The sequence below is a fragment of the Protopterus annectens genome, chromosome 10.part0 (assembly GCF_019279795.1).
Source record: "Protopterus annectens isolate FY-2018-M chromosome 10.part0, PAN1.0, whole genome shotgun sequence".
Taxonomy (NCBI): domain Eukaryota; kingdom Metazoa; phylum Chordata; order Ceratodontiformes; family Protopteridae; genus Protopterus; species Protopterus annectens.
In genome coordinates, this window is record NC_056744.1 from 700,701,279 (window position 1) to 700,729,127 (window position 27,849).

The 27,849-nt window shown below is 37.8% G+C and overlaps 1 protein-coding gene across 3 annotated transcripts in view; it reads left to right on the plus strand.

Annotated features, from left to right (window-relative positions):
* The window catches only part of FGGY (FGGY carbohydrate kinase domain containing), a 2,391,991-nt gene that overhangs the window by 1,882,735 nt on the left and 481,407 nt on the right, over positions 1-27,849 (plus strand). The gene's annotated exons all lie outside the window — the stretch shown is intronic.

Genomic DNA, 27,849 nt, shown 5'->3' on the forward strand with positions numbered 1-27,849 from the left:
GTGTAAGAAACTTCTCTGTGTGGAAGGTTTTCAGTCCACTGGACTGAAAATCTTCCACACAGAGAAGTTTCTTACACTGTTTTGCTTTTGGACCCACTACACTTGTTTAATAGGTTGTTTTGAGACTTCGGGGATACCATGGAGATTACTTGTTTTTTCCTTACTATCATGGTACCTCTTCTCTTGGTCCGAAAATGAGATTCCACAAGTACATTATAACCATTAAAATACATTCTAAGTTTTTCTTTATGATATGAGTTTCTTGAAGAAAGGCTATATCTATTTCGTTAGTTCTTAGATATTTAGTTAAACTTCCTCTTTTTACGGGAATATTAAGGCCATTGACATTTAGAGATGCACATTTATAAGAGAACATTTTGATCTATACAGATATATTTCTTGAATTTAGTTATGGGCAAATATTTATAACTAGGTATAACTAATACAAAAACAAGGCAGAGCTGCAAAATAACAAATAACACGAAAAGGCAAGGCAGCCACACCAGTCCAACAGTTTGAAGCCAAAAGAGCTCACAATTAGGCAAAATATTCCGCAATTCAGTTTATTAACGTGTAAAAATCCCAGCACTAAGCAACACACACGTTTTCGTCTCTACAGGAAGACTTCATCAGATACAAGGCATTTCCTATTCACACCCAAGTTAAATACTCAAACACCAAACCTCAATTAATCAATCATTCTATTTCACTAGGGTGGATCAGATGAAAAAGAATTTCAAACAAACATTTTCTATAAAAATGTGTGGATGCATAAATGCAAATACTTGCAACACTTATTACTAAATACACAACTATGTACAAATGAATTAAAAATTTTGTAAAAACAAAACAATTCAAAATCACACATTTAATACAATATAAATAACAATATTGACATAGGTAGTATATTAAAAATATTCTAAAATTATAAAATTTTATTACTTAATATACTGAGCCTTGATTTTCAAAAACGGGGCAATAGAAATAGATTCATTGAGGCCAGGAGGTTTATTGGCTTCCAACAAAATCTGCCATTGTGTTTCTTTGTGAGCAAGCTGAGCCTCCCATGGACCACCCCTGATGTCTTTTGAAACTACTTCCAAAACAAAAAACAAAAATTTGGCATCAGCACACGTAGTGGTATGTTTGTATAAAGCACTAGTGCTTTTGCACTTAGAGATGTCGTATATGTGCTCGTATATACGTCTGTGGAATAACCTTTCGGTTTTTCCAACGTAAAACGCTGGACATGTTTGGCATAATGCCAAATATACTAAACCACCCGTCTTACAATTATAGTGACCCTTAACTTTGATGTCCCTACTTCTGCTTTCCAGGAAAACATGACTAGCTTGTAAAATGTACTTGCAGGAGGAACAATGGCCACACTTAAAGGTACCATTGTTAGATCTAGAATTTGTCTTGGAAAAATCTGAAAATTCAAGTGTCTTTTTAATATTAATACCTTTCCTAAAAATAGTTTTTATGTCTCTATTCTTAAAAGCATCCAAGTCAGTCAATTCCCTGAACACGTCCCATTCTTTTTCAATAATATTCCTCACATGGGACGCACTTCCACTGAACTCAGTAATGAAGGTAAAACTACCAAAGAACTGGTCTGTCCTGTTGCATTCGGAAACCCTTGCAATACTCACTTCCTTTTTACCTAAAATAGGGGCAAATCTAGATGGCCTAGCTTGTGTAACTTCTTCTTGAACCATTTTAATCAATGATAAGGGGTAACCCCTTTCCAAAAAAAGTTGTTGCAAAACACAACATTCTTGTTGATAATCGTCGTCAAAGGAAGTCATCCTTGAAATTCGAACATATTGTCCCTTAAGGATGCCCTTTTTTTGAAAACTTGGATGGGAACTCTGATAATGTAGGTAACCATTTGAAAATGTAGGTTTACGATAAACATTGGATTTAAATCCATGGTCACCCACAGTGAGTGTCACATCCAAATAGTTAACACTGTTTTGGGAAATATGGTGAGTAAACTTTAAAAAATTAGTAGTGGTGTTTATATACTCAACAAATTTCCCTATATCCTCTGGTGGACCTGTCCAAAAAATACAAATGTCGTCAAGGAATCGACAGTAGTAATTCCAAGATTTTGAAAAGGGGCTGTCCAAAATAAATTTCTTTTCCCAAATGTACATGATAATATCAGCAAATGTAGGTGCACAATTAGCCCCCATGGAGACGCCAGTCAATTGGTGAAAATATTCGCCCATAAAGAACACAAAATTGTTCTTTAAAACAAGACCCATCAATTCAATAATAGCATGCACATCGCTGTTAGTAATATGGGGACATTCCCATAGGGCCTCTTCTAGCCATTCAAGCCCCAATTCATGGGGAATGACGGAAAAAAGATCCACTACGTCTATGGTTAAGAATACCATATTACTGACCAGTAGATCTGGAACAACACTCCTCAAAAAGGCCCATGAATCTTTGAGAATGTATTTCTCTCTACCCCATAATTCCTTCATTCTCCAATCTAAATACTTGGAGATGGGATGGGTCTTAGAACCCTGTGATGCTACAATGGGTCTTAATGGTGGATCCAGGGGGTCCTTGTGCACCTTGGGAATCCCAAAAATTGATGGTATCCTGGGATGGACATTTGAGAGAAAAGAATAAGTTTGGAAATCAATAACCTCTTGGTCCAATAAATCCTGCACTACTAAATCAATCTTATGATAAGATATATTAATTTCGTTCAAAGAGGCCGAAGTGTATTTTTGGTGGTCATGAAGAATATCATACATTTTTCCCTGGTAAAGAAGACAGTCCATAATGACCATCCCCCCACCCTTATCTGGTTCCATAACCCTAAGGGTGGGATCACCTTTGAGGTGGTCAAGGAGATCTCTTTCCTGGTATGTTAAATTGGCCGTCAGGTAGCCCAACCCCAACTCTTTTCTGAACCTACCTTCTACCCTTTTCTCAAAATTTTTTATTTGTGGATGAAGAGGGGGATTGAAGGTGCTAGATTTTTTCAAAAAAACACCAGAAGCGCCATTAAAATTCCCCATCAGGTGTTCCAAATTTAATTTGCGTGTAAAGAGCTTGAGATCCAGGATAACATGAATTAAATTACAATGCTTTTTAGGGACATATTTAAACCCCTTGGTAAACAACTGAAAACATTGGTCAGAAATAACAAAACTACTATAGTTGTAAATGTGGTAGTTATTACAGGTGTGTAAAGTATATGGTCCCAAGGCTGTAACTACATGCTCAAAATTATTTACCATTTCTGCCTTTGATTTTTCCTCCATCCCCTGGTGTATCCCCCTCCCCCTCCCCCTCTTCTTTGTGCCAGAGGGGGTGGTTGTCCTAAAGGGTTGTAATTATTGGGAGGTTGTTGCCCTTGTTGGCGAATACGCTCTGACCTGCGCAGGGCCTGTTCCCCTTCACCAAATGATTCATCACCCTCACCTTGTGAAAATGCATTATTCATATGTTCTATAGGTGCTTCCACAAAAGAACTGTTGGGGGGAAATACTTGTTCAGGTACATGGTGGAAAAAATGCTGTTTGAATGGAGGTGGGTTTGGATACTGCCTCCCCTGCTCATATTCAACCAAATCCCTTCTTAGTTTTTTATACTTGCGGTTTAAAACTATTTCGCAATGTGAATCAACATCCCTTCTAATCTCATGACATTTACCAGAGTCAAATTGTAAATCATCAGCCATCTGTCTATAATACACAGAAATATCCTGCTGTAACATAACAAGTTCCTCATTGTTCTTTTTGATGATGGCTTTAACAATGCTACGTCCACATTCATCAAAGGCCTCGATAAGGTCCTTATGAAAAGGACTACCCGTTATAACTTGGTTGGGGTATTTATATACCCTTAAGCCCTTAGGTACAGTACCTTTGTTTAAGTTCTCCGTGAGATACAGGTTGTCCAACTCCAAAGTCTTGTAGCGATACAAGGCGTTCTCAAAACGCCGTTGGAGCTCAGAGTAGGTAACGCCGCTGGTACCCCGGCCGTTAAAATGTTCCTCATAGGCAAACCTAGGTTTGGACAAAAACCATTCATTAAAGGAAGATGCCGGGCGTTGATCAGAATCTGCTACACCGGCCGCCTGTACGGCCGGAATGGGTGAAGGACTACTATTACGTAGAACTGCTGGCGTACAATGGAAATCCGTATTGGAAACAGAAGCGTGGTTAACGTTCCCCCTTGAGCGGACCGTACCATCGTTGATATCCACAGCAGGTACGTGCCTCTGATTAGGAACTACTAGTTTGGAAAGATTTCGTTGTTCCTGTAGCAATGTCTGGATTCCCGTGCCAAAGGTAGGTATAACTAATAAAAATCTTAAAACTATATATATATATCTCCCAACATGGAATATTAAATTCCTGGTTTGATGGACAAGTTATCAAAGCCACCTTCCTCAAACTTTCAACCTCTAGTCAGTGAGCATCAAAGTGCTTCTGCCTGTTCTTGCTGGAATATACAGTTCAATGTGGTTTGATACTTCTTTGATAATGTTTACTATATTAGGTATCACATTCTTTATTTACATGTACTTATAAATAAATAGTATTGTACACAGCTATGTATAGGTGATAACTGAAATAAACTAGTTATTAACATTTCAGGAAGCTCTCTATAGTGATTATTCTATGTGAGTTCTCTAATTTATGAGAATTTATTATTCCAGATACACAACAACATCATGTGAAAAACAAAACCTTTATTTATAGTGAAGTTTCTTTCCCAATTATGTTATATTTTATGAATATGAAGTGGCTATCTATTCCTGTGGTAATTCTGTGAAGAATATATGTCTCATATGTAGGTTTATGTTTTTTTTTAAACTTACTTCTGTCACCCCTCTCTCCCCCGCCCACCTCCTCACTCTACCTTAGTTAGTTTACAGACAGCCACTAGGATGGTTTGTTTAAAGATTCCATGTACAACGTTAAGATATCCAATCAAAATATAGTGTTACCAAGTAACTTATTTACCTTATGCATATTCTGTAATGCCGTTTCCTTTCCCCCACTCCAGACCTCTCCCCCCATCTCCCCCTCCCCTCTTAAAACTAGACGTTATTGATGTAGTTATAACAGTGAAGTGCTCTTAGCTATATACTAGCTGTAGCCTTTTATTTCTTTTTATTTGCTGTTTGGGTAATAGCTACATATTTAATCCATGTAATTATACGTATGACATATCCCTTTCCATACATCTCAAGTTAAAGTAAACCTTTCAATCTATACATTATTTTTTTTTATTCTCTTCCTTTCTTTTTATACTTAATATTGACTCATTGTGTATGAGAGAAAGTGGGAAAAAAGGGATTTTTTTATATATTTAATATACAGATTCTTTCTCAGATATAATAAATGCATTTCTCATTTGCTGTTCAGGGTACCATTTTCCTGTCTATAATCTAATTGCATAATTATATGGTACAAATATTTTTAACATAGACTTATTCCCCTAGTATTAACATTTCTTTAAAAATTGGTCTATAAATATGACAGGTAAATATTTTTTGTATATATAGGACTAATAAGCTGTAATATTGTACAGCTAAAAGTAATAATTTAAAATGAAAACAAATGGCACTGCATACAGCCGTCACACAAAGAGAACATCTGACAATAGTTAACACCACTGGCTTTATAGGAATGTATTCCTGCTAGAAGGTAACTACCACTGAGAAACATGTATGCTGTCATCAAGAGAATATCCTAAATGACCCTTAATTGGATCTAATTGATATAGTTCCCTTTTATCAATATCTAGAACAAAATATATTTTCACCTAGCTAACAACTGCAAACTAGTCCACCTGCAGCAAAAAGACTGCCTTTACGTTGATATTTAATTGTGCTGCGTCTTCACCATAAAATTAAATAATGTAAACAAATTAGCAAAATTAAGCATCAGTTGTATACATTACAGCTTTGTTTTGTATTTTTTAAGAAACTCACAGTTTGGTTTGCTTTAAAAGTCTTGTAGTCTTCATAAAATGTTGCAATGGCCGTTATTTTGCCATTTTCTCCATCACAGATGTTCATTAATGTGTAATGCAAGTTCAAAGGTCATCTAGCTTGCACATTTACATTGCTATATTCGTGTAATGGCTGTGAGGGACTGTAAAACTGCATAGGAGCTCGAACATTTAGTCTATTGAAGATTTAGTTAATACTGGCACCAACAAACATCTCGAGGTTAGTGGATTTGAAATTAACTGGTCTAGCATTTCGTTTGATATTCTCGTGAATCAGAAAGCCGGGATTCAATGCAAACAAAGAAAAAAAAAACGCATTCAGTTTAAAGATAATCATATCAAATCCACCAATGTCTATTTTACACAGATAGTATGCATTTTTCATATGAGCAATACACCCTCTAAGTATATAAAGTTATTTCTTGAAAATAATGCGTATTATAGATTATTTGTTTGTAGTCATTTGCATACTGATTTTGTTAACTAAAGGCTATCTGTCAGTCAGTATGGAAATCTTCCCCCATCACTCACCCTCCAAACAGCTAACAGCCATGATTGCTTCATTCATCCATTCTGATTCCATACTAGAGAGATTACACTTCTGTTTTACAAGTAACAGTCATTTCTATACACATTGGCAGACAGAGAAACAAAAAGGAGAAGGAAAGAGAGAGAAGAAGGGAGACAGTGAATTATGAACATGAAAGAATCAGAAAAATAAAAGTGACAGTATGAAATGATTATGGGTCCACTTCAAAATACTGACTTTCAAAATCCCAAAACTCAAAATACTGAGACCAAAATCTCTAAAACTCAGAATACTGAAAACACACAGGATACCAACACTTATTATATTCCAGCACAAGTACAAACTGAAACAAATAAAACACAAACCATATTACTCTTCTCCAAGTATAAGCAGGGGGCAAGCCCCCCTGCACCCCCTACTACTTAAATATATCAACTCAGATATTGCACTTTAGTGTACTGCAAAATATGATACTTTTAGAAGAGTAATATGTTTCTGTATGTAGTTCTGCTGCAGTGTAGTTGTGTTGCTGTACTGTGTTTATTTTTCGATATTTTGAGTTTCAGTATTTTGAATTATCAGTATTTTGAACTTTAGAGATTTTGGTCTCAGTATAGGGATTTTGAAAGTCAGTATTTTGAAGTGGACCCAATGATTGAATATGCTTGTATAAGTATATTTTAATATTTTACCTTATGGTTTGTTTGTTTGTTTCTTATATTATAAATGGATTTTATCCATTTAGAAATAATAAAAGTGAAGATTATGTGACTTATTTTCTTTTAAGCTTTTTGCTGGTTTTGTCATTTATTGATGCTTTGGCATTGACAGTTTGTCTTTTCAGGCTTGGTAAAGAAAATTACATTTATTCTAATCTGTCTAGTAAGTTGTCTCTTTTAACAAAGTCTGTTGCTTCTTCAATGTTGTTGAATGTTTTCTGTCTATCTGGAAGAGTAATCCTTATTCTGGCTGGGAAAAAGTATCTGGGCTTTTATATCAGTTTTTTTTAAGTCCTTGATGAGAGGAATAGGGTCTATATTATATCATCGAACGCTTAAAAAAGCGAATGACCCCATGTAAGTGAAAGCTTGCAACCTCGAAAGCTCAGAACAGCGATTTTTTTCCAAAGGAAAAAAATTGCTGTTCCAAAAAAAAAAAAAAATTGAAATAATACATAAAGTGGGGGGGGGCTTTGGCCCCCACATCCCCTACTTAAATATACCAACTCCAAGATCGCACTACAGTGCCGAAAATGGCAAAGTAATGGAAGTGGCCAAGCAAATTCTTTCCCTGGGAAGGAATTTGCTTAAAAGCCGCTTCGCTATTTTGCCTTTTCGTTGTTTTAAGTTCGACCAAGACGCATTTGATAGAATGTGTCTTCGGTCATCTAATTGGAACCCGAGGAATACATGCTTTTCTTTTTATTATTGTTGTAGATATGTAGTCATTGTCAAATCTAATATTCCTTCCAGTGACTTGAATTGAGTATCCCAAACATGCAGTTCTCAGTACAAGGTCCTTATCTTATGTAGATAGAAATTTAACAATAATAGATCCCACTGAGGTTGTATTTTTTGAAGTAGATGAATTTGATAGTGATCTGTGAGCCCTCTCAATTCCGAAGGATAGGGCTTCAGGTAGGTTTAGTATCTTGGGCAACCATTCATTTAAGAAGATGATCATATTGTTCCTTCCATCTTCTCAGGGACTCCATAGATTCTGAGATTATTTCTTCTTGATCTTGATTCCAAGCCTTATATTTTTTCTATTAATGAGTTGTTTTGTTTTAGAAGGAAGTTGATTTGCTTGTCATTTTCCATTTGTTTTCCATCTATTTCATTTACTGATTCTGCTACGCTCGATATTTGCTCTGAGTGTTTTGTTATTATTTCTTTCAAGTCTTCAATCTGTTTCTTACTTTCTTCCATCATATTTTCCATAATATTTTCCAAGTTATCATTTTTTGTCGAAAAGTTTTGTATATTGGTAATTATAGTTTGAAGTTCTTTTTACAAGGAGCTGTCTTCAACTGAGGATTTTGAATGACTCATAACTGCAGCAATCTGTATACAGCTGTAGAAGTTCTGACAGGTATTTTGTGAGAAAAAGTCACTAGAAGTTTGGATTTTTTTCAGTAAATAATCCACAATAGTAGAAAGAACATTTGTGAAAAATAATCTTCAATGTTTTTTGAGTAGAATTAAGAAAATCCTGTCAGAAACAAAAATTCACAGGCAGAGCATCAGGAAAGTGCTGTTCTCACTCTGACATCTTAGCCACGCACCGCATGAAAACATTTGATGTCAGCATTGTAGAGTATTGATTGCTATATTTCTTGGGCAACATTGAATATCGTTAAGTAGAGCTACAGCTGAATTATAGTACTTGAGATATACTTTTGCTGGGCTGCTCCCAATACAACACTCTCAATTAAATACCTCAAGTTAAGGTCATACAGCGGTGGTGACAAAGGGAATGATTTGCTTTTCTTGAAAAACAATTATTCCCTTTATTCAGGGAGTGTATGAACTTGGATTTGATATATTTAGTTAATGACGGTTTGAGACTTCCTACAAAGGTGTATGTTCACCAGAACTAGACTTATAATATTTATTACTGGACAATATATCTGGTTTATATTATTGCATAGATCTTATATTTGTTTTAGAAATCAGAACAATAATAAAATCCAATATTTGGCTAATAAAACCTTTCATTCTGAGACATTTACTTTTAATAAACATTTCTGCACTACATACCATACAGTGAATGCTACATTTTGCAGATCAGGGTTTTTGCTCCGGGCATTTTACTTGTTTCTTTCAACTCGCCTGTTATCCTTTTCTTTCATGCTTTTGGCAACTCATTCCTCCTAGCTGTCTGTAATCACTTTGTTTTTTGGGCATGCATTGATCTGAAATGATAGACTATCCTTAATCACTTTGGAAGTTTTTTTTATTTTATTTTGGAGAACTTCTACCTCCAACACTGCGCTCAGCATGTCCTTGTAGAATGTGTGTGTGTGTGGGCCACTGTACTGCAGACGATTTGCTTGTGAATCTCATTTCAAATTGTGGTAAGATAACCCTCCCAGTTTCCACTATAGGCTATAGCCCTGGTCAGAAATCCTATCTTCACTACCGAAGATTGGTGAGCCAGCATTTACTCTAGCTCAGCCAGCTCCTTCATGTTTGAGTCTCTTGTATCACAGACAGGGCTTTGCCATTTTTCACCATAGAGCAGAGCAAGGCTTTATTGTTTTTGTAGTTTCAAAGAGACCTTTCCATAGAAGTGTATTCCCAGGTAGCACATTCAATGTTTTCTTCATTTGACATGGTCTGTACATGACATGCTTCTTTTGTTCCTGGAAATAAACCTACTGAAGGCAAATATAGCAGGAGAGAGGATATTCATTTATATGTAAAAAAATCTGTATATTAGCAGTAACAGACTCAGCCTGTACATTCAGTTAAAGTTAAAACTTTTTTCATATTGAATTGTTATGTACACATTGCTATAGACTGCCTCCACTAAGAGCAAATGCACAAATGGATGGGCATTAGCTGTTCTTGCTGGCCTCACAGCAAGTGTAGATGGATAGCACAAAAGAGTCAAAGCTATGAGCTGCTAAGGAGGTTCACCCTGCAGTCATGCATGGTTAAAAAGGTAAGGATCAAACAGAAAAATAAATAAATAATACAACTATGCCACCATGATACTACGCGCATGCTATTAACTGTATCATTATTTGATAATTCCTCAGTAAAGATCTGTGCTTATTGCTGGCAGTGATACTGGAATAAGATTTATAGATATGCCATCTACTATATAGGGCTAGCACTAGAAAATGTACAGGAAAAAGGTACATGTTTCATAAAAAGCAGTGACCCAGGACTGTTTCTGACGTATGTCACAGATTACAAACATGCCCATAATGCCTGCATGTTGTGCAAACGAGCAGTGACATTTAAATATGCAACTAATGCAGTTCATAGTTAGCTCTACTGAGTACTAAGACTGTCAGCTGACATAGAGCTGCAGTGCAGTTGAAGCAGTCTTCCAGAAGGCATTATGTCTTGCCATAATACCAGAAGAGTCATCAGCACTTCCACTGTTACTATAAATTTACCTGAGGTGCAGGCTAACCAACAGAAACATATAGGCCCACACACAGATTATCTGCTGGAGCAGAATACAAATAGCTCTTGTTCAAGTTGTGGCCAAACGTATTTATACAGCTGTTGAAACTCACAACACAAATAAAAATATTGCTGGAATCATTTGCTGAAGCATAGTTGTTTTAAGAAGTAAGTGTGACCTGTTCTCCCTTGAGGAAAGGTCATTGTGCTTTTGAAAAATATTAGCACAATGCTGTGACACAACAAAAGCTAAACCTTAATAAAGTGTATATGTTAATTAGTAGATTGTCCAGCTAATTAAATTCACCGTAGGTCATAACTTAAGATATGTGCCATACCTGTGCACTTGGCATTCTGTATTTCCACAGATCTTTTTCCTTTCATTAACAAAGATAAACAGTGCAAAATCCCCACACATTTAGACACTCCATATCAACAAAAGCATGTGTGACCATATAGATAATAGAGACTCTATCTGTGTGCATGCCTTTGTATATGTGTGGGTGTGCTGCATTGATCAAAACTAGCAATATCACATGCACATGGAATGCTGAAACAAAAAGTTCCATATGCTTTCCTCTGCACCTTGTGATGCTGTCATTATTGGGCAGACATCATGGCAGTTTGTGATGAACTTTTTCGAAGTGTACTGTATCATATCAGTTCTATCCTCCAGAGCACTTTGCCCCTATGCTTACCATAGCACAAAGGCTGGTTTTGTTATGTGCATCTATTTCTTCATCTTATAAAATCCCCTTAGTACTGTTAATGTGCAGTAAGGACAGGAGAATTGCCTGTGCACCCATTATCCATGTTAAACTTTATAATGCTTCTTTAGTACAGTTGAAGTGTTGTATACTTCCTGTTGTACTGTACACATATTCATTCACCGTTCTACTTCCTCATTCAATGTTTGCATGCCTCCTTATACACACACACATACACGTGTCCATGTGAGTAAACACAAACACACAAGTGTCCATGTGAGTGCACAGAAATGCAAACACACATGTCCATGTGACTACACACAAACACTCAAGTGTCCGTGTGAGTGCACACAAACACACACGTGTCCATCTGAGTACACACACACACACACACACACACACACACACACACACACACACACACACACACACACACACACACACACACCCTTACAAGTGCCCATCTGAGTGCACACAAACACACACACAGAGAAACACACAAGTGCCCATGTGAGTACACACACTCATGCACATCCACACACACAAACTGTCAGTGTATCCACGCCCTCTGATAACATCTCCCTACTAGTGTTTAAATTTTGAAGATTCCTTAGGTTTCAGCTTTCCCCAGTACTTACGATTCAACTCCCTATGCCTAGATTTGAAACATCCCCTAAAAAGGCTGCAGAACACGTATAATTTTTGCATGATACACAGACTGCGGTGTTGTGCAACCTTCAGCTCTTAGATGTCAGTTCATGTTTGGCAGCACTGTGTCGTCTGTTGGAATAAATGGCATACTGAGCATGATGAGTGTGCTGTATGTTTTCCTGGAGTGAGTACAAGTTACTATTTACTATGTGTCAATTCACAAATTGTGTTTATGACAGTATTGCATTGCATCCCAGTCATGATATATGTGGTTGACCTTTTCTATGTATCTCCCTCCCCGGCTATGATGCATCTCAATCTGTTCTCAACGATGTCTTTTAGATCCTCACTTGCTGTAATTAACTTTTAAGTTTTGTTAGCATATATATATATATATATATATATATATAGAGAGAGAGAGAGAGAGAGAGAGAGAGGAAGAGACTACTTTTTTAAAATCTAATGTCTCAAGAAATGACTAAAATATGTCCACTTTGCACCTGTCTAAATGCTGTTGTTGACAAATAGATAAATAGAATAAAACCTAAATCAGTTAAATTAAACATTACCTTTCCTCACTCCTTACTGAGTTTAGAACAGTTAAGGTTGGGACTGTGCAAGTCATGTCTTCATTAATTATATAGTGTGTGTATCTATATTTATATCTATCTATATCTATCTCTATATATGTATGTGTATATATCTATATATATATATATATATATATATATATATATATATATATATCTATATATCTATATATATATATATATATATATATATATATATATATATATATATAGGATACAGACAGTATGTCTAAGAGTCATTTCCATTGATGTAAGTAAAAAGCAGTATAGCTGATTGAAATTGTGCCAGCTTTTTTCTGAGCAAAATTACAGTACAGCAGTGAGTGAGAATTCTGTCCTTTTCCTACTGTAATGCAATCTCGCAGTTGGTGTATATATTTAGCAGTATGTGTGTGGGAGGCACACAAGGATTGCCCCTGTAAAAAAAAAAAAGAGAGAGAGATTTTTTTTTAATGTTTTGTGGATCAAAGATTTTTGTTTGATGCTCTGTGGTTCACTTGTTATGACATTTCACTGAAATATCATGTACCTGTTTATATACATATGTCTGTGTGTATATGTATTATATGTAGATATATATATATCTGTATAAGTATATATAAACATATATATATATATATATATATATATATATATATATATATCTATATATCTATATTCAGGATGGCGCAGTGGTGCAGCGGTAGCATTGTCACCTCCCAGCAAGAGGTTCTCCGGTTCAATTCTTGGCTGGTCTGCCTTCTGTGCGGAGTCTGCATGTCCTCCCTGCATTTGTGTGGGTTTCCTCCGGGTGCTCCGGTTTCCTCCCACGTTACAAAGATATGCATCTGGAGCCTTTCTTCCCAGGCCTCCACTGAAAATTGGCTTCATTCCAAGTCGGACTTTCCCATTTAACAAATGTTAAATTAAATAAAAATTAAAATATATGTTTATATATAAAATGCATACAATACATGCACACGTGTGTATATGTGTGTATATATATATATATATATATATATATATATATATATATATATATAAATATATGTGTGTGTAAGTATATTGGTTAATTAAATAACGACTGCCTTTAGTTGCTAGTTTTATTGATGTGTGCTCAGAATTTTGATTGTTCATAAATATGTAAGATTAAATGAAATATATAAAATGCAAGTCCGAAGGTTAATTAGTATTCTAGACTACTATATCTAACTTTGTACTTGTTTAATTAGCTTCTTAAATCTAGCATTACATTTACACAGTGAACAAAGCAGTGTGTAACACCATCAACAAACAGAACTCGCACATTGTCACAATGGGATAAACTACATCCATATGTTCGCATGTCAAGTTAAGCTGCATTCCAGAAATAACTGTAAATTCTCCAGAGATTTTGCAGGCATCTTGCCACCTGGTCACTCTGGCTTTTAGTCTGTGTTATTATAGCAGGAACATAAAAAAATCTCTGTTGGACTCAAAGGGAAAAGAACACGTACTTTGTAAGGCTGGCTTATTCTTTAAAGTTATTTTAAAGCTTGTTAGTATAGTCTCCAAACACCTGCACCAGTTCTTCATTTTGAACATGCTATACTGTACTTTGCTGTACAAGATATATCTATGTCCTGCACCTCAAATGTTCAGAATTATGTAATATGTCCAGATGTTACCTATATATTTTTGTCTGTTCCTCATAAAATTTGTGGCTTTCTGATAAATCATTAAGGATTGCGGACACTAAATAATGACAAACATTTGTGTTGTAGATGTCCTATCCTTCAGAAAATGCATGGTTATGCAAAATCTTTTATTCTAGTTACTTCATAAGTTTGTAAGAGCAATATTTAAATCCTATCCCTGATTTCTAGCTTTTTTTCCCGCATTGTTGTATTATTATTTTTTTTTTTTGCTTTGTCCAAAATTCTTGGGCTAAGAGGTTGAAAAGTATGTTGTATGCAAATGTTCTTACTTTTGACTTATTTAAGACTATTGCAGTGTGAAACTTTTCTTTTTAATGAAAGTGTTAGAACTTTGTTGCTGAATTGAACTAATTTCACTGTAAATATTCACAACTACTGAATTAACTGAAAATATCAAAGAGTGGATCCCAGTATACAGTACACTATTTCTTGTATTTTTACAAGTTAGATGTGCAACAGTATTAATACAGAACAGAATACCATATGCAGATTTTCATTTACAAATACATTTTTCAAATGATGATAGGGCATGCTTCTGTAGGTACTTCCAAAACTTATGTAGCTTAGCGTTTGCGGTAGAACTGACGTACATTATAAATAGTTACCTATATTCGGGTGCTTTTATTTGAGACAGATAGTTTTAATCTAAAGAAAGCCTGCTCACAGTGATAAGCAAATGATATGTAATCATGCCAGATATATAACACATTTTATCACCTTTTATCAGTGGCATCAGTTACACACCAATTAGTAGCAAAGTATCAGAGGAATATCACTAACCTTCACGTCCAGACTGTCTAAATCTGCTAGCTTTTATTTCTAATTACTTTGAATATTGTTAATGTTACTCTACTTTACTCGTGATGAGATCTCCCATCTATATATTTCTTTTCAAGCTATGAGCATGTTGTTTCTTTTGCCAGCCTGCTTGAAATGTACAGCACCATAAATTACATTTTTATTGCTAAAGATCAGTGCTGCAAAGCATGAGCACTGAATTCTGATTTTATATTAAATACTAGTAGGAGTATTTATTCTTTAATGCAAATATATATAGGCTGCCTGGGAATGTGTATGTGTGCATGTACATATTTATGATTGTATACATACATATATGTGGATGTTATATGATTCATTGTTGCGCATGTTTTATCTTATGCTGAAATGTTGGTAATATTCGTGGGAGGTATGTGCCTGGTTGAGCATTACATATTTCAGATCAAGTGTTTTCCCCTTCTATGAAGCTTTGTGAATCTGGAGTTTGTATATTTAGTTTTTTGGGAGGCGCTGCAAGGGACAAAGTCCCCTGGTTTAGTTAATTGCAAATGTAACAACTTCATTTAATTTTTTGATTGCTTCTTCAGATTATTTTGTTGGCAATAATGTTTTGTGTTTCAAAACAATCTAATTGAACTATTCATTATATATATATATATATATATATATATATATATATATTTTTTTTTTCATTGATAATGCAATGGTTAGTAGTGTTATGGAAAGTTATTTATTTTTTTTAGGAAGGTGTAGAGTTATGGTTAGCATGTATTACTGGGGTGGGTGGGGGGCTTCACCTCTGTAGTTGTATAGCTGCAAGAGGGGATAACATCTGGTTGAGGATGTTGAAAGTACTGGAAAGAATGTGAATTTTGTGATTAATATGTCTCTTCTGTGTTGCAAGAGAAACTACAGTCCGTACCTCTGGACTGGAAGAATGATGTGGTTTTATTCAACATTTTTTTCCAGTTGTATTCCCCTATACCCACCTGTTGACCATCAGGACACCCCCCCCTTACACACACACTGGACATGACCTCATCTGTTTCCTACTGGTAGGGCATTTCTGGATCCCCTGTGGTGAGAACCATTCAGAGGAGCCATCATTCAGGTAGGCAATGTAGAGTCTGTGCTGTATCCCAACAATGAGATCATTTTTTATAAGTCCCTAATTCTGCCGCTGGGTAGGGATCATGGTATTAATATCATAGTGTAGGCTCAGAATGTTATAGTCCCAAGAGTACACCTGTTAATCACAGCTGCCACCAGGCTGTGGCTTGGTGAGCTGTAAACCTGCCTCCAGGACATAGACTGCAATGCCTCCCTTCATCTGAGGGATTGTGTCTGTGCATCCTACTTTGCCATAGGCTTTTCATCCTCCTCTGCAAGTGCGATCAAGTGCCTGATCAGCTAATAGAAATTCGGTCACCTTTGTTTTAATCAGGTGTTTAGCCCTGTATACCATTGATCCTGTGTGGTGGTCAGTATACAGACTGGCAACTCGAGTGAACTAATCCTGAGAATCAGCAATAAAGCAACAGTAACAAAAAAATACTTGGCTCAAAGGATTCCAGAGGACACACCCTACCTAGTTTATTTTTTACGAGAGTACTGCTTTCTCTAATTTAAACGCTTGCATGTATTGTGAAAAATCATTTATTTTTAGACATACACAATTTTAAACTATTGCATATATTGTGAAAATTAGTATATTCATAGATATACACACAATGTACATGTTTGTGGGTATGTCTATAGATACTGATAAAATGTTAAATAAGGCTAAATTTAGATAAAATATACATTTAAAGTATATATTTATATGTGTATAGATTATAGATACGTATAGTAAAGCATATATTTCTCTGCTTTTGGTTTTGTGTGTGTGTGTGTGTGTGTGTGTGTGTGTGTGTGTGTGTATCTATATATCTATATATATATATATATATATATATATATATATATATATATATATATATATATAAAGAGAGAGAGAAGGAGAAAAAGAGAGAGAGAGAAAAGTAAATCAGATATACCTGTTGCTCAGGCTGCTGCAGAGAGACTGACCTACTGCCAGCTGTGATATTGAGAAAAGATAAGTGTTTATTCTCATTTTTGTCTGCATTTTGATTTAATATCTCTTTAATCTGTACAACAGTACTTATTCTTCTTCTTGTGTGTTATAGCTGTATAACTCTCAGTGTTGACCTCAGTTGTAGTGAAATCCTTTGTCTGGAGGCCTTGTCTGTTTTCTTAGTGGCAGTAAGTTTTCAGAACTGGTTTCATCCGGCCAAAGTATTCCTGCATCTGTATTGTTTGGTTTCTGTCCTGTGTTTTAAATCAGATATACCTATTGCTCAGGCTGCTGCAGAGAGACTGACCTACTGCCATCTGTGATATTGAGAAAAGATAAGTGTTTAGTCTCATTTTTTGTCTGCATTTTGATTTAATATCTCTGTAATCTGTACAACTGTACTTCTTCTTCTTCTTGTGTGTTATAGCTGTATATCGCTCAGTGTTGACCTCAGTTGTCTGGAGGCCTTGTCTGTTTTCTTAGTGGCAGTATGTTTTCAGAACGGGTTTCATTCAACCAAAGTATTCCTGCATCACATAACACAAGCACTCAGGTCACTCCAGATCAAGTACAAATACGACTTTGTCATTGTCCATGTTGGTGTGAATGACCTGAGCCGTACCTCCCTGGACTACATGAATAGAGACATGGAAGAGCTCTCTGATCACATAGCCCAGGCCGGTATGACCCTGACCCTGAGTAGCATCTTGCCTCGCCAAGATTGATACCATGGTATAAAGAAAAAATTATCAATTTCAACAATTGGCTAAGTTTCTGGTGTCATTCATAGGGGATCCAGTGTCTGTCTGCCTGGGATGACATGCTCGACAAGCCACGCTGCTTCTCTAGAGATGGCTTGCACCTGTCACTCTTAGGCTTTCGAATACTGGCCAAGGCTCTTGCCAACCCCATAGTGCATTTTTTAGGCAAGGCTCAAAAGACAAACCCACCACCGTAAATAGCACAAGTAACAAAAATCTGAGGGTAATAATACTCAATGCCAGAAGTCTAAACCTCAAAATGCACGCACTCGAGGCACTCCTAAGTATGGAGAAAATTGATATATGTGCAGTAACAGAAACCGGGTTTAAGGCTGCAGAGAGCACTCCAGCACTACCAGGCTACAACTCATACCATAAATTTCGGTTACAGAACTCGGACCGAAATACAAAAGGTGGGGGAGTATCCATATTCATCAAGGATACCCAGACCTCCAGGTTAGTGGCACAGCACGATGCTTCAGAGATTATCCACGTGCAGCTAACAACGGGCAAAAACTGCAATTCAAATTGTAGCTTGCTACAGATCACCCACCATGTCCCAGGTCCCCCATTCCACATTTCTGGAAACACTGGGTAACATAAAGGTCCTACCAAACACCTTAATATTGGGTGATTTCAACTACCCAAACATTAACTGGGAAAACTACTCAAGTACTAACTCCCTTGTCCAACATTTTCTAGAATTTATAAACTCAAACTCCCTGGAACAACTGGTCAACACTCCCACCAGAGGTGACAACATATTGGACCTGATCGTCATCAACATGGGCGACTGGTGTTCCACACCGGAGGTCAACCCCTCGCTGGTTAGATCTGACCATAAACAAATCACTTTGGATATCCACATTCTGCCCCCACTCCCGGACAAGGAAATCACCATGAGAAACTTTTCAAAAGCAAACTTCACGTTACTTAAGACGGAGGTGGAAAGTTTCAAAGCCCCCCTGCCAAAGGATAACGCTGTCCAAGCTGCAAAATCCTTTGCTATTACATTCTATGGGCACCTACAAGAATGCATGGATTGCACTATCCCAAGCAAAACCAAGACTCACTCCTCTAAGAAAAGGAAACCAGTCTGGTGGACCCCTGCCATAAACAAGCTATATAATAGAAGGAGGAAACTAGTACAGAAGAGAGTAAAATCCCAAGAAGGGAAGACATCCCTGATCAGTATCAGCAAAAAACTACGATCCCTCATAAAATCGTCCAAGGCGGGTTTCGAAAGAAAACTTGCCAAGGACTCCAAAGATTACCACAAGGCATTCTTTAGCTATGTCAAGAATCTAAGTGGCAAAGCTCAGATCTGCTCAGAGTTAGTGTAGAATGGCACAAAATACACTGACCCAACTGATATTGCCAACACCCTGGCAGACAATTTCAGTGCAAACTTCACGCCCCTCTCACCCCCAAAAGGGCCCATAACCATACCAGAAGAATGTAGAGCCCCTGAAATCACAGACACTCAGGTTAAAATAGTCCTCTCCAAAGCCAAAAACACAGCATTAATGGGACCAGACGGTGTCCCAGGCTGCGTCCTACATGAGCTCAAAGACGAACTAACCCCTCACCTAAACACACTGTTCAAACTCAGCCTCTCCACAGACTACGTACCCATAGAGTGGTGCACAGCAACGGTTATTCCAGTCCACAAAGGTGGAGCCACAACAGACCCCAGGAACTATTGCCTATAAGCCTGATTAGCTTGGTCTGCAAGGCTATGGAGCGCATCATCATGGAACTCATTAACAGAGACATTGGGAACCTCCAAACACTGGACCCTACCCAGTTCGGCTTTATTAAGGGCATAGCATGCCTCCTAAACCTGGTGGACTTCTTTGAGACAGTTACCAAGGCTATAGACGAGGGAAAAGTGGTACAAACAGCCTACCTAGACCTTGCAAAGGCCTTCAACACCATTCCCCATTCTGGTATTATAGACAAGCTCACCAGCCTGAACATAAAGCCCTATGTCACAAGATGGGTTGCCAATTGGCTCACGGACAGAACCCACATGGTGAGAGTTGCGGGAGCTAGATCTGACTCTAAACCGGTTACAACTGGCGTTCCCCAGGGCTCAGTTCTAGGACCCCTCCTGTTCGGCATATACTTCTCAGAAATACAGACAAGCACAGGAGGACTATGGCTGACCAAGTTCGCAGACGACTGCAAACCAGGGGCTATAATTGACTCACCGGCTGAGACAGACATCCTCCAAAGGGTCTCACTGAGACAGATATCTGGTGTCAAAATCATGGCCTCAAGCTAAATGCCAAAAAGTGCATAGTTATTCCCTTTGGAAATAACAAAGTACCCACAAACTACCACATAGGTGGTAGTTCCCTAAATACAGAAAATGTAATAAGAGATCTGGGGACCCAAGTAGATAGTAATCGCTCCTTTGATAATCACATTGCCAAAGTGGTTAGAAAATCCTTCTATGTGGCCCACCTAATCACAAAAGGGTTTGCATCCAGATCAAAAGAGTTCATTGTGCCCCTCTACTCATCACTCATCAGACCCATCATAGAGTACAACACCCCATTTGGGATGTACCTTACAAGACACCTGCAACAGCTGGAAAGACCACAGAAGTACCTTACCAAGAGGATCACTGGCCTCAAACAGATGCCCTATGCAGCTCGACTTAAGAAACTCCAGCTGTATTCGGTTGCATACCACCTGCTCAGAGGTGATCTCTGCCTGACATACAAGACCATGTCCAACCCAGAATTGATGGACATGCTCCACCTAAAGAAAACCTTATCCCCTTGAGCCACACGCTATAGGGATCAAAACCTCACCACAACAATAAATAGGACGTGCTGGAGTGATAGATTCCTGTCCCAGAGACTTCCCATGCTTTGGAACAAGATTCCGATCTACATTAGGTAGAGCTCCTCGCTAGCACTCTTCAAGAGAAACATTGAGTGGATGGAAAACAGAAAGTTTACCCCAGGGATCACTTCAGTGGCTCTGCTGGACAGAGGCACAGGGAACTAATCTAAGGGGGTGGCGAAAGCCAACACATTCTGGCTAGGCTTATAAATGCCTTCGGGCAGATAGCCTAGTACCTACCTATGAACCTATATATCTGTATGTGTGTGTGTGTATATATATATATATATATATATATATATATATATATATATATATATATATATGTATGTATGTATATATATATATATCCTACCTATGAACCTATATATCTGTATGTGTGTGTGTGTATATATATATATATATATATATATATATATATATATATATATGTATGTATATATATAAATAAAGAGAGAGAAGGAGAAAAAGAGAGACAAAAAAGTGTGTGTGTGTGTGTGTGTGTGTGTGTGTGTGTGTGTGTGTGTGTGTGTGTGTGTGTGTGTGTGTATATATATATATATATATATATATATATATATATATATATCTTTGATTTCTTTGCTGCAGTATTACATATGGGATTCTCTACTATGGAAGCCTAACGTTTAGCCAGTATACCAAAGCCTACTGTTGCTTTAAGGTACACCAAACATCACCTGTACACTCCTCACATAGCGCAGGGCATAGACGTTCAGGAATACCATCCTCAGAATGTCTTTGCTGCCAATCCGAACATTCTTCCGATCATCGATCTGTTCTCCTATGTCCATTTTCTGCCAGTTTGAACACATTTTCATTCTCTGATGAATGTCTTCATTATGTTTTGAAGTCCGAGCCTTTGCAGGTAAGTACCCCATTGGTGGGTTTGTTTTTTCTTGGCTTTTTTGCTGTTAGGGGTTAATGTCATAGGAAGGGTAAATGCCAGTGTGGAAGACAAACTCCACATAAAGACTGCCACAATAAGTGTTTTTTTCTGCCTAGGAGCTTCTCATGGCCATAAGTCCTGTTCGATTTGTCAGACACTCATACTGAAAACCCTTCATAGTAGCCTTTCTTCTCTTTCTTTGTAGCTTGAGAACCAGTGCCTTAAGCTTATCGCTAAAGATACAACAGAAGGAACTTCCTGCCCCGAGGGTTAGCTGTTAGTGAAGAAGAAGGTGAAAATATTAATCTTCTGTTGTCTAGCTTCTGCCTGGATTTTCTCCCGAGGTCAAGTGAGAAACCGGAGGTTCACCTGGCTTTGTTGCTGGATTCCTCTGCTGCAACCAAGTTGGAGGCCGGCGAAGATCCAGCTTGCAGCACGTCCATTGAGGCTTTGCAGGCATCTATTTTGGACATTCATAGGGAACCATGGTTGATTGTTTCAGAGGGGCCTTGGGGTGTTCCACAGATTCTAGTTAGGGAGGAAGTTCCTACTACGGTTATTGAATGCTATCTGGGGTTAGAGCCATCTAAGTTTTATAGGGCAGACATTCCTTTAAAAAAGAAATAAAAACTAAGTGTGTTTCTCCAGCTCCTATGGATCAACAGAGTGAGTGGCAGGCCTTTACTCAGGGTTTGTTTAATGCTTTAATGGCATAAGAACCTCCTTGGGAGGTTTCTGTTAATGGTCCCACTTGGTCCTCTACTCCCCTTAAAAGGCCCAGGGAACAGGATTCTTCTTCTGAGGAGTAAGACTCTGATGAGGAATTTGTGACTTATGGATGAGAGGAGGAGGAATCTAATAGTCCTGATACTCCTTTTGAAGAAATTTCCTTTGGGGACACAATCTCTAGGATGATGGAATTTTTAAATGGGTTTGTGCTAAGGTTTCTGACATCTATAAGAGGTATTAAGAGTTGCTACAGCTGGAATCTCTGAGACGTTCTCCTATTCCCTCTGTTTTGGCTGCTTTGTTGGATGCTTCTTCCAGTGCCTCTAAATCTCCTGATTCTTTGTCCCCTGCTGCCAAGAAGCCTGATAGGTTTTATAGGGTGCCTGAGAATTGTAATTTTTTGTACAGATGTCCTGCTGCTGACCCCCATGTGGTGTCTGTAGCCTCTGACAGGCCCTCTCAATTGCTTCCTTCACCCAAGCTACAGCCTTTTGATAAAGACAGCAGAACCATGAACCATGGAAAGGCTAGGTAAGAAGGTTTATACCTCAGCTACTCTAGCCTTTAGGGATATTAATTATCAGACCCATATGGCCATGTATATGTTGGCTCTCCTTTCTCAGGTTTGTCAGTTTATTTCTGATCTCCCTCACTTTGAGGGTAAAACTTCTGCTCTTTCTTTGTTAGGGACTTCCTCTCAGGTATTTTGTCATTCTATCAAGAGTAGTTATGATGTAGCAGATGCCTTGTCTAGGGCTGCTGCTTTTGGTTCAGTGATGATGAGGTATTATTGGCTTATGCTTCAGCCTTTACCTGATGATATTAAAGCTAAGTTGATGGATGCTCCTCTGGATAACCTTTTGTTTGGGGTAGCAGCTGCTGGTTTGTTCAAGTCCCCTTCAGGATAAAGGGAAGGGCTTACAGGAGTTTAAACATGTGTTTGTTTCTCCTGTACCTAAATTTCAGGTAAACTACCCCAATAAGCCAGCCTTTGGTCACAGGCAATCTCACCCTCTTATTAAAGGTAAAAAGGATGGCAAGCGGGCTCCTCCTGCTGAGGCCACTCAGACTTCAGGGATTCAAAAGTCTTCCTTTTCTGATAAACCAGGTGCTGTATGATCATCTATCTCTTCCCAGCCACATTTCAGTTTGTCTTCTCCTTTCTCTTTCTTTTCCTGTTTGGCTACAGATTACTCAGGATTCTTGGTTCTAGCCATTATTCGCCAGGGGTACTTCATGGTGTAGAAATCCTGCCCATCTTTTATGGGCATTCTTCAGCCTCCATGGGAATATCTCCCTTTTTCCCAGAGGTTCTTCGAGATCTTTTGACTCCGGATACTATTCAAGAAGTGCCTGTGTCCCAAAGGGGGAAGGGGTTTTACTCAATAATGTTTCTAGTGCCCAAAAAAGAGGGTACTTAGAGACCAATTCTATACTTGTCTCATCTAAACACTTTACTGAATGTACCATCCTTATGCATGTTGTCCCTTCAGACTTTGTTTCCTCTGTTGCTCCCCAAGCCTATATTTTGTCTCTGGATCTCAAGGATGCTAATGTCCATATTCCGATCCATCATTTTATCAGGAAGTTTTTGCATTTCTCTGGTGCTTCCTGATATTTTCAGTTCTCTGTTTTGCCCTTTGGCCTTTTTACTGCCCCAAAGGTATTCACCAAATGCCTTGCTCCTGTGATTGCTTTTTGCAGGCTTCAAGGGATTCAAATATTTCCTTACTTGGATGATATACTGATTCAGGCTTCTCATCCAGGGATCCTTTTGCAAAATCTTCATTTTGTCATTTCCCTTCTTCAGAGTCTAGGGTTCACAATAAACCTCAAAAAGTCCTCTCTGACTCCCACTCAGGATCATGTCTTTCTGGGTTGCAGGAATCAGATGGTGCCTATGCTGGCATCCCTGCCTCCTCCAAAGGTCTTAACTATTATTTCCTTCTTTCAAATTATTTGTCCTCTTGCTTCTCTTCCAGACAGGGAGTTTCAGAGAGCTCTGGGTTTTATGGCATTTGTAACAATGTGGGGTATTGCCATCTCTTGTAAACACCAACGACCAGCAAAATATGATACTCGACACCAGACACCAGAATAGATTCCAAATAGTACTTTTATTATATTGACATATTAAATATCTCAAGACCGGTTTCGGCTATCCAGCCTTCCTCAGTGGATTAAAAGAAACTCTTTAAAACACAGATTGCTCTCAAATATTTATATTGATCACTGACCAATAGAAACAATGTATAGCCCAACCTAGTGGATGGAGTATTTCAGTGCATATAATAGTTACATCTTAATCAATAAAAAACAAACAGTTCTAATATACATATGCAATCCATTATATTGAGATGCCCAAAAACATGAATATATGAATGTTGTCAAATAAAGAACATAAGTAGGATAACCCTTAGTTTGAATATGAAAGATACTAGCATATCCTGTTTATCTAAGCTGTGTATATTATTTTCACATTCCGACATATTATGTGTATAAACTAATTCAGTGTATAAAACACACAACTACATCTTATATATGTATATATATGAAAACCAATATACATATAGAATAAATTTTTTAAACAATAGCTCAGAAGAACCTATTCCACCTACATGCAGCTCTGAAGTCAAATGAACTGACAGTTCATGACATATTTACTTATAACTGTCTGATATATTATATATGTGCCTTAATATGTGCTCCATGATATTGATAACACTGTATACTGAATTAGATGTGACTGAGATGAATATCATCCTATGTATAATAATAACTGTAGCTTAAATACACGTCCACTGAGGAAGGCTGGATAGCTGAAACCGGTCTGGAGATATTTAATATGTCAATATAATAAAAGTACTATTTGGAATCTATTCTGGTGTCTGGTGTCAAGTATCGTATTTTGCTGGTCGTTGGTGTTTACATGACTATGGTCGGACCGTGCACACCATCCTTGCGAGGCATCAAGTTTGGTTGTATTGCCGTCTCTGCCAGGGATGCATAACATATGCCAGCATAGTTAGCTGGAGTTTTGTAATAATTTTGTGTCATTTGACTGTCACGCTGACTTGTACAAATGCATGTGTTAAAAATGTATCAACGGTGTTATTATAACTGATTAAATGTATATGTTTAAACAAAGAATTCTGGAAAGGAAGAGCAGAAGTTTTTGAAATTGTTCTATAATTTTCAAATACTGCAACAGATCTTAGCAAAGCTCTGAATGTATATTGTGCATTGGCAAGTGATCAATGTGATGTCATTCTATAACCAGCACTGAGAGGACAGAACTCTCACAGCAGCTTGTTCTGTTTTCTTTGGAACCTGATATAATAAAGTCTGTGACAGTCAGTTCAGTTAGTAATTGTAGTTCATTTCAGTGTAAGTTTTGAAGCTCATCACCTTGTCTTGTGGAAGTAAGCATCTCAGCATCTAATCTTGCCTCGCTGAATTAATTAAGTTAGCCAGGGAATAGCTATTCTTTAGACAGTCAGAAAATACAAAGAGATTAGTTAAGTATTGTTTTCTTCATCAGTTTGAATCTGTCCAACTGTGTTATTTTTATTGCTCCTGTGATTGAAACTCTGGTGTTTATTGTACTTAGATATTTAGTATTCTCACGATTTCTATTTTATAATTTAATATTAAATATTTTTATACCTTTCATTGTGGCTGGTCTTTTAGAGAATACTTTTAACATCTTGAGAGTACTTGTACATATTTTAGTGATGCTGTGGCCACTCCAAAAGGCCTTGCTGCTTTGGTTATACTTTACAATTTATATTAGTATTGATTTTACTAAGTATAATTGGACACCCTTGTAAGAGCCTTAGAGTAGTTGACTTATGACAGTGTGGTTACCTTATAGTCTGGGCAGAATGGGTACAGCTAGTGAATGTGTGTGTGTGTGTGTGTGTGTGTGTGTGTGTGTGTGTGTGTGTGTGTGTGTGTGTGTGTGTGTGTGTGTGTGAAAATCAAATACCCAAGTGTGGGTGTGTCAGCTACTTGGAACTGGGACACAATGCTCCAGTGTGAGTCTTGTTTGGGATCTGGAAAGAAGAGAGTCCAGTCCCAGGTCTGGAGCATGTTCCCTGTGTGCTCATGGGGGAAATTGTGCTTGATGCAGAGAGCTGTATCTGAAAATACTTTGTAAATCGATTCCTGTTCCTAGTGACCATCTCTCACTGGTGTAAGTGGTGAGGATTGAGGCTCCTTGATTACTGGCCCAGGGTAGAGAGGCTGTCACAGCATCCACCATTCCAATGCTCCCTCTGGCCAAACTCCACCTGAGAAAGTTTACGTGATTTCTGAAGTTATTGTGGCTTCAACATGCTTATCCTCTAAACATTGTTGTTCCTCTTCTTCCTTGTCTCAAGAAGGAGCTTCATTGGTGGATTCATCAGTTGTCTCTAAATCCAGGGCTCCCTTTTCATCCTCCTCTTCCCTCACAGGAACTGTTCATAGACGCTTCAGAATGGGGATGAAGAGCAATGTTTGGTTCCATAAAGCTACAGGGGGTGTCATTGTTTCTTCAAAAGAAAGAGCACATCAGTGTCAAAGAGATGAGCTTTTATGCTGGCTCTTCAGGCTTTTCATTCTCTTTTCTGTCTGGTGCCTGTCAAGGTATCCACAAACTATACCGCAGTGATGTGGTATAAAAACAAACAGGGAGGAACAAGATCCTATCTTCTTTGCCAGTTGGCACTTCTGGTATGGGATCTTGCTGTCAAGTATCAAGTGACTCTTCAAACAGTTTATATCCCTTCAGATCAAAACATTGTGACAGACACTCTGTGCAGGTCCTTAACTCAGTCCCATAAATGGATGCTTCATAGGGATATGTTTCTGGACATTGTCCACCCATGGGGTACTTCTCAAGTAGATCTATTGTTTACCCTGTGAAAAGACAACTTCTTCTGTTTTGTGCCAGAGTCCCAGGTGTTCTGGTTTGAAGGTGGACACCGTCTCTTTCTCTAGGAAGGGGATGTTTCTTTATGCACTTCCTCCCCTTCCTCTCATTCCAAAAGTTCTATTCAAGATTCAACAGGACACTCCTAAAATCTTGTTGGTGACTCCCTTTTGGCTGCAACACCACTGATTCCATCTAATTCTGCATCTACCCAAGGGCAATCATCACGTTACCTCACAAGGTGGATCTACTCACACAAGACAAGGGATCTCTCATCAATTCCCACCTGTCTACACTTCAGCTGACACTGTGGCTGATAGGATTTTGATTCCTTATAGACACATTTTTTTCTGAGGATGTGCAGAAGGTCATGCAGAATGCCAGGAAACCTACTACTAGGAAATCCTGTTTTCCAAATGGAAGAGGTTTTCTATTTGGTGTCTCACTTGTAACCTGAACCCACTTACTGTGGATGTTCCTTTGACTCTTTCTTATTTGTGTGAGTTGCTCAATGTTGGTTTGGTCTATTCTTCTATTAAGGCCC